The sequence below is a fragment of the Nicotiana tabacum genome, chromosome 15, assembly GCF_000715075.1.
Source record: "Nicotiana tabacum cultivar K326 chromosome 15, ASM71507v2, whole genome shotgun sequence".
NCBI lineage: Eukaryota > Viridiplantae > Streptophyta > Magnoliopsida > Solanales > Solanaceae > Nicotiana > Nicotiana tabacum.
The window spans coordinates 51171878-51184642 of record NC_134094.1 but is presented as its reverse complement, the minus strand read 5'-3'; the positions used below and the strand labels follow the sequence as shown (position 1 = coordinate 51184642).

General features: G+C 40.5%; 1 pseudogene; it reads right to left on the bottom strand.

Annotated features, from left to right (window-relative positions):
- Positions 1–1565: 1565 nt before the first annotated feature.
- Positions 1566–1664, bottom strand: LOC142170044 (small nucleolar RNA R71; annotated as a pseudogene).
- Positions 1665–12765: the final 11101 nt, after the last annotated feature.

Below are 12765 nucleotides of genomic sequence, written 5' to 3'. Positions count from 1 at the left end.
TAGTTCCATTTAGGGTTTGATGGATTTGGTGTATTGATGATTGTTTGTGGATTATAACTCTAGTTTTATGTATTGAATCGTTTTGAATGATTTAATTGTTGCATCTATATTCACTTGTTCATGTAATCGAGAGGGGCATAACTTATGATATCTTTGCATTATATTGTTGGTTGAGTTCATTAATTCTTCTTAGTAATCGAAAGAGGCTAGTTAAATCATTGATTAAACCCAGTTAGGAGGATAATCGAGAAAGGAGTTTTTAAAGACCAATCCATTACGCATTCTTGCATATCTTCATATGCTTAAATTTGTTCATCTTGTGAGGTTGAGACTTAATTGAGAGAGTATTTTTTGCTGAAGGTTTGAACTAATAATTGAGTGAATTCGAGAGAATCACTTGAAAAATAGAAGTGAATTATCTTGAGTTACATCCCGAGCAATTATGTTACACCTATCCTATCAACACCCTATCTTCTCCCACTGATAACCTTATTTGCTTATTCCTTGTTTCGATTGTCATTAGTCAATAGCTTTAGATTCTTAGTTAATTTTTGTTAGACATCTTATAAATCTCAAATGTTGATCATCTTGGATAGCAACCAAACTAGAAACTACGAGAATACTGTTTAAATCCAATCCATGTGGGTACGATATTATACTTTACTATATTTCATTAGCGAGCAGAATTTAAGTGTGTGTTTTGCACTTGTCAAATTTTGGCATCATTGCCGAGGATTGGCAATCAATAGTGTTTGAAATAGTTTGTAGTGCTAATTCAGGAATATTATTTTTTTCTTGTTATTTCTATTTTCTCTTTTTACGTTTGGTGTTCGTTGACTGTGCGCAGGTTACAGGTTTAGATTGGTGCGTGACTCGAGCTTCTGTGAAAGAAGTGCTGCCATATAAGCCAGAGATAGAAAAACAACTACAACATCTAAGGAAGGAAAGAGATCTCACCGAGACATCAGAAAAGGTTGGGCAGCCCTCAACCAAAGAAACTCTGGCTGGAAACGGTGACGATAATGTAGATTTGGCTGTAAGAGAGGAAGCCCAACAATGAGAAAAAGATGCAAGAGATGTTGAGGAAGTAGCTATTAGAGAAGTACAGATTATCTATGAAGAAGAGAGGGGTCGGAGAATATCTCAAAATCAACCCTTGGGCTGCAGACCAGTTCGGAAATATAGCTCCCATGCCTGGGAGATCACTAGGCGATTATGCTAGACCGGTCTACAATCAAGGCTTATCAAGTAGTAGACCACCTCCTATTGCAGTTAACAATTTCGAGTTGAAGCAAGGGTTGCTTCAAACCCTTCATAATTGATGTGTCTTTAGAGGGATGATGAACGAAGATCCAAACACACATCTAATGGACTTCGAGGAGATTATGAACACCTTTCAATACAATGGGGTATTACAAGATGCAGTGTACTTAAGGGCATTCCCCTTTTCACTTAAAGATGATGCAAAGCAGTGGCTTCGAAGTTTGCCCACGGGATCGATCAGAACATGAGAGGAGATGACCAGAAAATTCCTTGATAAATATTTCTCCTCAGCTAAAACGGGCAAGTTTAGAAGAGAAATCCATAACTTTTGCCAGAAAGAGACTGAAACTATTTTTGAAGTATGGGGGAGGTTTAAGGAGATTGTTAGGAAGTGTCAACATAGTGGAAGTATACTCTGGATGCAACTCCAGGACTTTTGGGATAGATTGATACCGGCCTCATATAGAATATTGAGCAATGCAACTGGAGGCCCTTTGATGAAGAAGACTCCATATGAGATAGTTACAATTCTTGATGAGTTGTCTGAAGATGCAAATCAGTGGCCCTCTGAGAGGGCTGAAAGAAGAAGATCAACTGGTGTTCACCAAGTTGATGCTAATACATCTGTGCAGGTACATCTTGATGATATGGCTAAAGAAATAAGGAAGCTGACCTTGCCTAAAATACAAAGTGAGCCTCATGCAGCGTGTGATATATATAGAAGTGGACACCCTACTCATGAGTGTCAAGCCTCAACTGAGGAAGTGAATGATGTGCGTAATTATAATTTTAATGCAATAGCTCAGAAGCACCCCGATTTTTCATGGAGTTCACCTGGGCGTACCTCTAATGCATGGCAACAAAACAACCTTAGATTTTAGAGAGAAGAAGCTCCTGGTTTTATGAATCAGTCGAGGCAGCAGTTTCAGCCTCAATAGCCCAATCAGCCTGGTCTAGAAGATCTCATGAAGGCCTTCATTGTGAAAATTGATGAAAGATTTGAAGTACACGGGGCAGCAATTCAAAATTTAGAGAAGCAAGTGGGACATATTGCAACAATATTATCTGAGAGGGATCCAGGCACTATCCCTGTTGATACTAAAAGAAATCCCAAAGAAACAGTGAATGTTGTGACCTTGAGAAGTGGGCAAGTGTTGAAAGACCCAACCCCGATCCAAAAAGATATGAAACTTCAAAAAGAAAGTGGGGAGCAGCTGAAAAGTGATGATGACAAGAAGAAGAAAGTCCCGATGAAAGCTGAGAAAATGAAGAAGGAAGAAAAATTGAGAAAGGAGGAACATGAGGAGAGCAAGCATATGCATGCGCTACCTTTCCCTCAAAAGCTATATAGAGAAAAGCTGGACAAGAAGTTTGAGAGATTTTTGGATATGCTGAAACAGGTTCATGTAAACTTACCATTCACATAAGTGCTCTCACAAATGTCTTCCTATGCTAAATTCTTTAAAGAGATCCTTATTAAGAAAAGGAAAGTAGATGATACCTCAGTGGTCAAGCTCACAGAGCATTGGAGTGCGGTATTGCAAAATAAACTCCCACAAAAGTTTGGAGATCTAAGGTGCTTTACTATACCTTGCTCTTTAGGAACTATTAATTTTGATAAGTCTTTATGTGATTCTAGTGCCTCAATTAATTTAATGCCTCTATCTACTTACAGGAAACTAGAGAAAGAGATTAGAGAGATAATGCCTGCACCAATATTATTGCAGCTGGCAGACCAAATGACCTTAATACCGGAGGGGATAGCGGAAGATGTGTTAGTTCGGGTGGATACGTTCGTATTTCCTGTGAATTTTATAGTGGTTAATATGGAGGAAAACAAGGAGGTCCCCATCATCCTAGGAAGACAAATCTTAGCGATGTGAAGAGCGATATTAGCTATACATGAAGAAAACTCGTTCTTAGAGTGGGTGAGGAGACTGTGACTTTCAAGATGGATGTAGAAAAGGGGGTGCAAAAAGGAAAACCAGCTGCAAGTGTTGAATGGAAAGTGAAGGGCTCGAAAGAGAAGGCTACAATGATCGTGAAAGATAAGTGTGGGGTGTACCCAAAGAAGGCTGAGAAGAAGCTGTCTGCATGGATGTGTGCATTAGTTTGCGCACGAGGAATGGAGCCCGACTTCAACTCAGACCCTGACTTCGACTCAGACCCCGACTAGATGTTCAGGGAAGTTTCTTCTACCTTATACTTTTTAATTGTGTATCATGGGAACATGCCATAACTTAAAGTGTGGGGCGGGGGATATTTGTATGTCTGTATATTAGTTTTCTTTTTTGTTAGTTGTAGTAGTTGGAGATAGAGAAAAAATTGAAAAACAAATCATAAAAATTGGAAATGTTTCGACTTTTTCTAACGATAGATATCATCGACAAGTTTCTTGAGGGATTAAAGTCGAAAGGAAAAAGACAAAAAGATTTTCGTTTGCAGGGTAGTGTAATAATTCCCCTTTGGTTTTTCTTTGTGTCGCGGTTCTTTTCCATGGGATGTTTTTGAACCAGGTGCAGTTAGTTTTTATTTTTTTAGGAGTAGGAAACCTTGTGCTGTGATTTAAATGGAAGGAAATATCTCTTAACTTTATTATGCCTTGAGAATAGTAAGTGCTTTAGTTGTGACGCTTAGGCTCAGTTTTTGACACTTGTACAAGTACCTTAAATTGTATGATCTTAACTATGTTTAACTGCTTTGACTAGAGTGTCTTGATGAGTCTGATCCTGAGTGAGTTATGTGCCATGTGTGTGTGAGGTTTTGTGTATCCTGTGCATTGTATTTGATGTCTAGAACTTGCCTCGTGTGTTTGCAAAGCAAAATAGTAGATTTATTCAGTCTTGGAAATGATATATGCATTTCTTTGTTGAGACAGATATATGTTTACCCACCTAATTGTTATGTATCTTAGTTAATTCTTTTGAGCCTGTAATCCTGTTTCTTTGGCAACCATATTACAAGCCTTACCCAATTGTTTGAATTGACCATTTATTTGAACCATTTACCTCCCGTGAGCACTTGAATTTGTTATGAACTTTGTAAAAGTTGAAGTGCGGGGTAGTTAGCTTGGCTTTTGAGTGGAACTATTTAACTAAGGAGAAAGGTGCATTGTTTGAAAAAGAAAGAGCCACTTGAATTGAAAAAGAAAGGAAAAATATTCATTAATAGTGGTAACTTGATGTAATTGTGCTTTAAAAAGTAGGGAGTTAATGTATATTGATGTGAAAGTGGAGTTATGGTTTCACATAAGTGTGGGGTTTTCAATGGTTAATTGTATGTATTAAAGTGCTTAGGGAGGTGTAGTCACTCTTATATCTAAATGTATCCTACCCATCCTGCAGCCTACATTACAACCAATTAAAGTCCTACTTGATCCTTGACTGAATGAGCTCAATTAGTAGAGAATTACACTACAGGCAAGCTTATGGTACTTCTTTTGTGGCATATGAATATTCTTTCTGAGAGTGAGCGAATTCTTTCTATCTTGAGTTCCTAATTATTTTAAATTTTATTGTGTGCGGAACTACTCTCTATTATTATGTGAGGGAACTTGATTCATGAAGGAAAGGTAATGTCGTTGACCACTATGTTAGAGTAAGTGAGCAGGTTATAGAAATGTGTGGTGCTTTTGAGTCAAATCTTGAGGAGAGGATGTTATAGTATTGTGCTTAATCTGTTTTAAATATTCTTAGTGTGATGAGTTATGAGAGTTTGTTAAAAAAGGTCGTGTCTATATGAAGTGTAGTTTGAGTGCTCGAGGATGAGCAATGGTTTAAGTGTGGGGTATTTATGGTAGGCTATAATCTCGCATTTTAGTCGCTTATTGCACTTTATTTGTGTTTGAGCTTTAATTGGTAGTGTTTTGCACTTATTGTGTGTTTTATGCCTTGAAGGAGTGATTCCGAGCTATGTAGATGTTGTGGAACTAATTCGAGCTATTTGGAGTTTTGAAGTCTGAGTAAAAGCCCAAAAGAATAAGACGAGATCGTGTTCGGGGGTCGAGAACTAAGTTTCGATGTCAAAAATCAAGCAAAAATCTGTACTCCGAGAAAACACCACAACCGCAGCGCGTGTTGCACCGCGACTGCCCAAATCCTACTGCCTGTCAATTTTGATGCTCTCTGGATTTCCCCTCTAAAGCCATGCATGGCGCGTCGCCCCATGCGGCGTGCTTGTGTAAGTTTTACAGAGCCAATGTCCTATTTCGGCTAGGAGAAAGTGGTTTCGTCTGGCCCGACCCTACTTGGTATAAATACATGGAAAAACATTATTTTCTGGACTTTTGACATACTTTGGACCTAAGGAGGCTAAGGAGGCATTGGAAGAGCACAAGCACAAGGATTTCATCATTCCTTACTCACTCAAGCCCCGAGTTTAGATTGAATTTATGTTTTTCTATACTTTAATTTTATTTGTGACGAATTGCTCTATATCTATGGAGTAGTTTCATTTAGAGTTTGATGGATTTGGTATATTGATGATTGTTTGTGGATTATAAATCTAGTTTTATGTATTGAATCGTTTTGAATGACTTAATTGTTGCATCTATATTCACTTGTTCATGTAATCGAGAGAGGAATAACTTGTGATATCTTTGCATTATATTGTTGGTTGAGTTCATTAATTCTTCTTAGTAATCGAAAGAGGCTAGTTAAATCGTTGATTAAACACAGTTAGGAGGATAATCGAGAGAGGAGTTTTTAAAGACCAATCCATTACGTATTCTTGCATATCTTCACATGCTTAAATTTATTCATCTTGTGAGGTTGAGACTTAACTGTTGGTGTGTGTTGTAGCAACTGAGTCACATTATGCGTTAATGGTGAATTTTGACGAATGATCCTAAGTGGGGGAGGATGTAAGGCCCCATAAATTTTGCTTAAGAACCCGGGGTTTCGTGCTGCCGAAGTAGACTTATGTGTTGACATTTCTGCGGCCCACTATGCGGCTAAAGAATCACTATGCGGGCGCAGAATGGCCGCAGAGTGAAGAAGAAAACTGGGCAAGTTTGGATGATATTGAGCGGTCAACTATGCGATCGCAACACCTTTTTGCGGGCCGCACATAGACCGCAAAACCAGCATGGGGTTTTCCAGATGGAGGGTTTGAGGCGCATTATATGACCACATAACATGTCTGCGGATCACAAAATAACCGCAAAGTGGGGCAGAATTGCCCAGTTCCGAAGGGCCATTTCGCGGCCCATTTTGGGGACCGCAAAAGCATTATGCGATCGCATATGCGACCGCAGATTGTGTTTCGGAGCTTCATTTTTCTGGTTTTATAAACCTGACTCCATTCTTATAAAACACTATTAAGGGTCATTTTAGAAGGTTCAAACTTACATTTTAAAGAGAGAGGAAGGTGGTCTAGAGTGAGAAGAGGAGTTCTAAGTTATTTGTTCATCAATCTTTGTTCAAACCTTGAAGATGTATCTAGGGTAACTCACAAGGTCTTCATCCAAAAGATAAGATTCTACACACTAACCCTTAATTTCGAAATTTAACTAAAAATGGGTAATTAATAAAGCAATTCTTGTGTGTGGGAGGTATTTATTTTACATGCATGTACCATATAGGGTAGTGGAGAGATTGTTGAGCTCTTTTGGGTAGTGGGGGTGAAAGAATCCATCATAGGAGGACCATAAAACCTTAATGCACGCCTAGTGTTTGGTAAAACGATCAAGTGAGCTAGAATTATAAACCTCTTCCTAATTTCTGTTCAATTTTGCTATATCTCTAAATAGATTGAATGGTTGTTCTTGTAGTAAATTAAAAAGCTCGAGGCAAGGTATGTTGGCTAAACTTCTCTCTTAGAATTGAATTCCCACGCTGTTCTTGTAAGTCACGAGTTGTCCATTATGAATTGACTTTTTTGAATAAGTTTGGCGCCGGATATGTATATATATATATATATATATATATATATATATATATATATATATATATATATATATATATATATATATATATATATATATATATATATGAATATGTTCAAAATGTGTTCTGGAATGTTCTTATCATATTGTGCTATTCTTCGGGAGAGTATTTGGAGTATGAGTATGTATTAAAATGCTGTGACTTCAAGTCAAGTCCAAATGAAAGTGATCACATCAAATTGTATAAGAGATCATATGTGCCTACGACCTTAATTTGCTAAAGTATATGTTTAAAATCTTATTTTGAAAGGCCTTGTTGTTGATTATCCATGATAATGATTGAAAATGGAATAGTGACCTCGAATTATGAAGTATGGCCAATGATGCCAATAAAATGAATGACATGTAAAAAGAATATGAATTGAGTGGTAAATACTCTTAATAATAAATGCTTTAAGAGTATCGTTTAGCCAACGAGGAAGGGTAGGCCGGAACAACCTAAACCCGAAACTACACATGCCAGTGTAGGAGTGACTGGGGGGTAAATCCCTGTGTTAATGTGATGAGACGTTTCCCCTTATATGGGATGAGATTGGTGTGTTGAGATGTTTTCCCCTTAAATGGGATGAAATTATTGCTAGCGAGATATGATGTGATGTCGATCCACACGACATTATGGTGAGACGGCTTAGCCGATTGGGCTGAGATCGGATGCCATGTCGCACACATGGTGGTATTGCGAGTCTACGTCTCAGGGTGACACGGCTTAGCCGGTCAGGCTAAGATTGGACTTAGTGCTAAAACACGGTGGTGTATCGTGCTAAAGATCTCCCAACTTAAATTACCGAGACCTATTTGGACCTTAACTTGACACCTTGATACCGTTTGAGTCTTTTATTGATTTCATGCTTTATTCTCCGTTTACTGTTGCTCGTTCTATTGCGAGGGTATTTAGTTTAACATACTAGTACTATTCCATATGTACTAACGTCCTTTTTTTCGGGGGCGCTGCATCTTTAATGGATGCAGGTGGTTCCATAGCAGGTGGTATTGATCAGTGATAGCAGCACACCCTCTCCTCAACTGATTTGGTGAGCCCCACTTCATTTCGAAGTCCTGTGTCTTCTATCCTTTGTACATAGCGTTTTGAGGTATTGTCGGTGCCTTGTTGCCGGCACTGTCATAGCACTCTTGTGTTCCTGGTAGAGGCTCCGTAGACATAGTATAGGTTGTATCTATTTTTGGGAAGGTTAAACTAAAAATGTTGTAATTGTATCATCTATCCCACTTTAATTATGGTTGTACAACGTACTGTTTTGAAGACTTGTTAATGACGTAACTAATGGAAATGAACTAGTGTAGTTCACATGACCTCTTACTGACTAATTAATGAAATGCATTCTTCTCTTTATTTGTGGGTGAGTTGGGTAGACGACCGGGGTAACTCTGTTGAGCGCCGGTCGCGCTCCCCGAGGTGTGACAAGTAATGAAAGTATCAGAGCCTAAGGTTTTAAAGTGTCCTAGGATATCTCAGCGCGGTTTCTAGTAGAGTCCTTCTTATCGGTGTGTTGTCGACCACATCTATAAGTAGGAGGCTACTTGGACACTTAGGAATAATACACTTTTTTGATATTATAGATCTTGCGATAAAGCCAATTGTAAGATTGTTCCTCCTTTAACTCGTACGTTGCTCTAATATTCAAAACATGGTGCCTAGGAACAGGGCAAGAACTGGACAAGGAGCCAATGTCACCCCAGGAGTGGCAATGGACTCGATACTTGATGATCGGGGTGAGCACCCGAGGGGCGAGAACATTCCCCTGACTACTACGTTGCCTGATTCCACTACACCTGATTATACTGCACCTGTCCCTACACCTACTGAGGGTGCAACGATACCTCTAACTGATATTCCAATTCCACCTCTAGCCACAGCTTCTAGTCCCGGTGTATACGATGGGGATCTTAGGGGAGCCATACAAATGTTGGCTTAAATAGTGGCTTCCCAGGCCTAGAGATCTGATGTTACACCCATTTCTTCTAGTCAGCCAGGGGATGCCACTAGTTCCAGGGTGAACAGATTCCTCCAGTTGGACCCTCCAGTGTTCATAAGTACTAATCCTGAGGAGGACCCCCATTATTTTGTTGACGAAATGCACAAGAAACTCCGAGTTATGCGTGCTACTGAGACAGAGGAAGCAGAGTTGGCCTCCTACCGCCTGAAAGGGGGGGCCTATTCTTGGTTTGAAATGTGGGAGGACTCCTGCGAGGAGGGAAGCCCTCCGACGAGATGGAGTGAGTTTGCCGATGCTTTTATTGATCATTTCATGCCTGCCGAGACTAAGGCAGCCCATGCCGCCGAGTTTTAGAACATGAAACAGGGGATCATGAGTGTTTGGGAGTATCATATGAGATTCGCGCGCCTGTCCAAATATGTCATCTACATGTTGCCTACTATGGAGGCTAGAGTGCGTCGTTTGTGCAGGGCCTTAGCCCCTTGGTTATTAATAAGGCCGCTACAGTTGCCTTGAACTCTGATATGAACTATGGTAAGATGGTGGCATTTGATCAAGCTACAGAGACCCGCAAACTGAAAAATAGAATGGAGCGAGAGAGTAGCAACAAGGCCCGGTCAGCGGGAAACATCAGTTGTACTTTTGGTAGTGGTGGTGGTAGGAAAGCTTTTAGGATAGGGTCATCAGGGCCATCCCAATATTTTGCTCAATCTTTAGTCAGTGCACCACCATCGGGGCCCAGTCAGTAGTAGGGGAACCGTTTTAGGCCCAGCCAGGGCAACAGGAAATCCTACTAGCAGGGTCGATCTGGTGGGAGATTTCAGCAGCAGCAGAGGCCCCGACGCCCTAGGTGCAGGATAATGCACTTTGGGGCCTGCTACATGGACCAACCCATATGCTAAGGGTGTGGTATGAGGGGTCACATTTAGAGGGATTGCCATTCGTCTTACTAGAGCATGGGCAGAGGTACAACACAACCAACTAGTTCTGCAGCTACTACATCCGCAGCACCTCCCCCAGCTCGAGGCACCCCAACACCCGCAGAGTGTGGCGCAACTAGGGGTGGCGCACAGAGTTCCGGAGGACCCAGCCATTTCTATGCTATGAGGGGTCGCCAGAGTTCAGAGGCTTCTCTACATGTTTCACAGGTATATTGACTGTCCAATCTCATGATGCGTATGCTCTTATTGATCCTGGTTCTACTTTGTCCTAGGTTTCTCCCTATGTTGCTATGGGATTTGGGATAGAACTGGAACAGCTCCATGAGCCATTCTCTATATCTACTCCGGTTGGTGAGTCTATCGTGGCCGCACATGTTTTTAGGGATTGTGTTGTCACGGTGCATGGTCGGTACACCATGGCTGATCTTATTGAATTGGGGATAGTTGATTTTGATGTAATAATGGAGATGGATTGGCTTTATTCATGTTTTGCTAAGCTTGACTGTCAAACCAGAACCGTTAGGTTTGAATTTCCAACTGAGTCAGTGATTGAATGGAAGGGGGATGATGTGGTGCCAAAGGGTAGGTTTATTTCTTACCTTTAGGCCATAAAGATGATTAACAAGGGGTATATCTACCATTTGGTCCGGTTTATGGATACCGATGTTGAGGCACCTGCACTTGAGTCTGTGCCTGTTGTGAAAGAATTTCAGGAGGTCTTTCCGGATGAGCTCCCTGGGATCCCACCAGATAGGGAGATTTATTTTGGGATTAATGTGATGCCAGGCACGCATCCTATATCTATTCCACCCTACAGAATGGCACCGACAGAATTGAAAGAGCTAAAAGAAAAATTGAAAGATTTTTTAGAGAAGGGTTTTATCCGGCCAAGTGTATCGCCTTGGGGTGCACCAGTTTTATTTGTAAGAAAGAAGGATGAGTCGCTAAGAATGTGTATTAACTATCGACAGCTTAACAAGGTTACAATAAAAAATAAGTACCCACTGCCAAGGATAGATGATTTGTTTGACAAATTGCAGGGTGCTAAGTATTTCTCCAAGATCGATTTAAGATCCGAATATCACCAACTAAAGATCAGGGGGCAGGATATTCCGAGAATAGCTTTCCGGACCCGATATGGGCACTTTGAATTTTTGGTAATGTCTTTTGGGCTAACAAATGCCCCTGCAGCTTTCATGGATCTTATGAATCAGGTATTCAAGCCTTTTCTTGACTCATTTGTAATAGTGTTTATTGACGATATTCTTATTTATTCGCGGAGTCGGGAGGACCATGCCGATCATCTCATGATAGTTTTGCAGGTCCTGTATCAACATAAGTTGTATGCGATATTTTCAAAATGTGAATTTTTGCTTGAATCTGTCACATTCTTGGGTTATGTTGTCTCCAGAGAAGGAATTGAGGTTGGTCCTCAGAAAATTGCAGCTGTGAAAAATTGGCCTAGACCTACTACTCTAACAGAGATTCACAATTTCTTGGGCTTAGCTGGATATTACATGAAGTTTGTGGAGGTTCTCTACTCTTGCCTCTCCATTGACTAAATTGACGCAGATTGCAGTTAAGGTCCAATGGTCACATGCTTGTGAAAGAAGCTTCCAGGAATTAAAATCAAGATTGACTATGGCACTGGTGTTGACCCTACCAGAGGGTACGGATGGGTTTGTGGTATATTGTGATGCTTCAAGAATTGAACTTGGGTCTGTGTTAATGCAACATGGCAAGATGATAGCCTATGCTTCTAGGCAACTCAAGAATCATGAAAAGAACTATCCAACACATGACTTAGAGCTTGCAGTGGTGGTCTTTGCGTTAAAGATTTGGCGTCATTATTTGTATGGGGTCCATGTGGATATATTCATGGACCATAAGAGCCTTCAATATATTTTCAAACATAAGGAATTGAATCTGAGATAGAGAAGATGGCTTGAGTTATTCAAGGATTAGGACATCGATATCATATATCATCAGGGGAAGGCTAATGTTGTGGCGGATGTTCTTAGCCGAAAATCTATGCATAGTTTGGCTCACTTTGAGGCATATCAAAGGCCGTTGGCCAAGGAGGTTCATCGGTTGGCTAGTTTGGGAGTTCGTCTTGTAGACTATAGTGAAGGAGGGGGTGATTTTGCAAAATAGGGCTGAATCGTCGCTTGTGGTGGGAGTCAAGGAGAAACAATTCAACGATCCAAGGGCATGGCGTTCCTGTTAGAGGCTCCGTAGACATAGTGTGGGTTGTATCTATTTTTGGGAAGGTTAAACTAAAATTGTTGTAATTGTATCATCTGTTCCACTTTAACTATGGTTGTACAACGTACAGTTTTGAAGACTTGTTAATGACGTAACTAATGGAAATGAAGTGGTAGTGTTCACATGACTTCTTACTGACTAATTAATGAAATGCATTCTTCTCTTTATTTGTGGGTGAGTTGGGTAGACAACACTGTGTAGGATTGCTCGACTGGGGTATCTCTATTGAGCGCCAGTCGCGCCCCGAGATCTGGGCATGACAAGTAATGAAAGGATAGAAGAAGACACCGGGGATTGCGATCAGGATTCAGCTCTACCTCAGGTCTCATCATTAACAACTACAAGTGTCAATGCTCAGTTGGGTCCAACTCTTGGATCCGCACAATTAAAGTAAAAA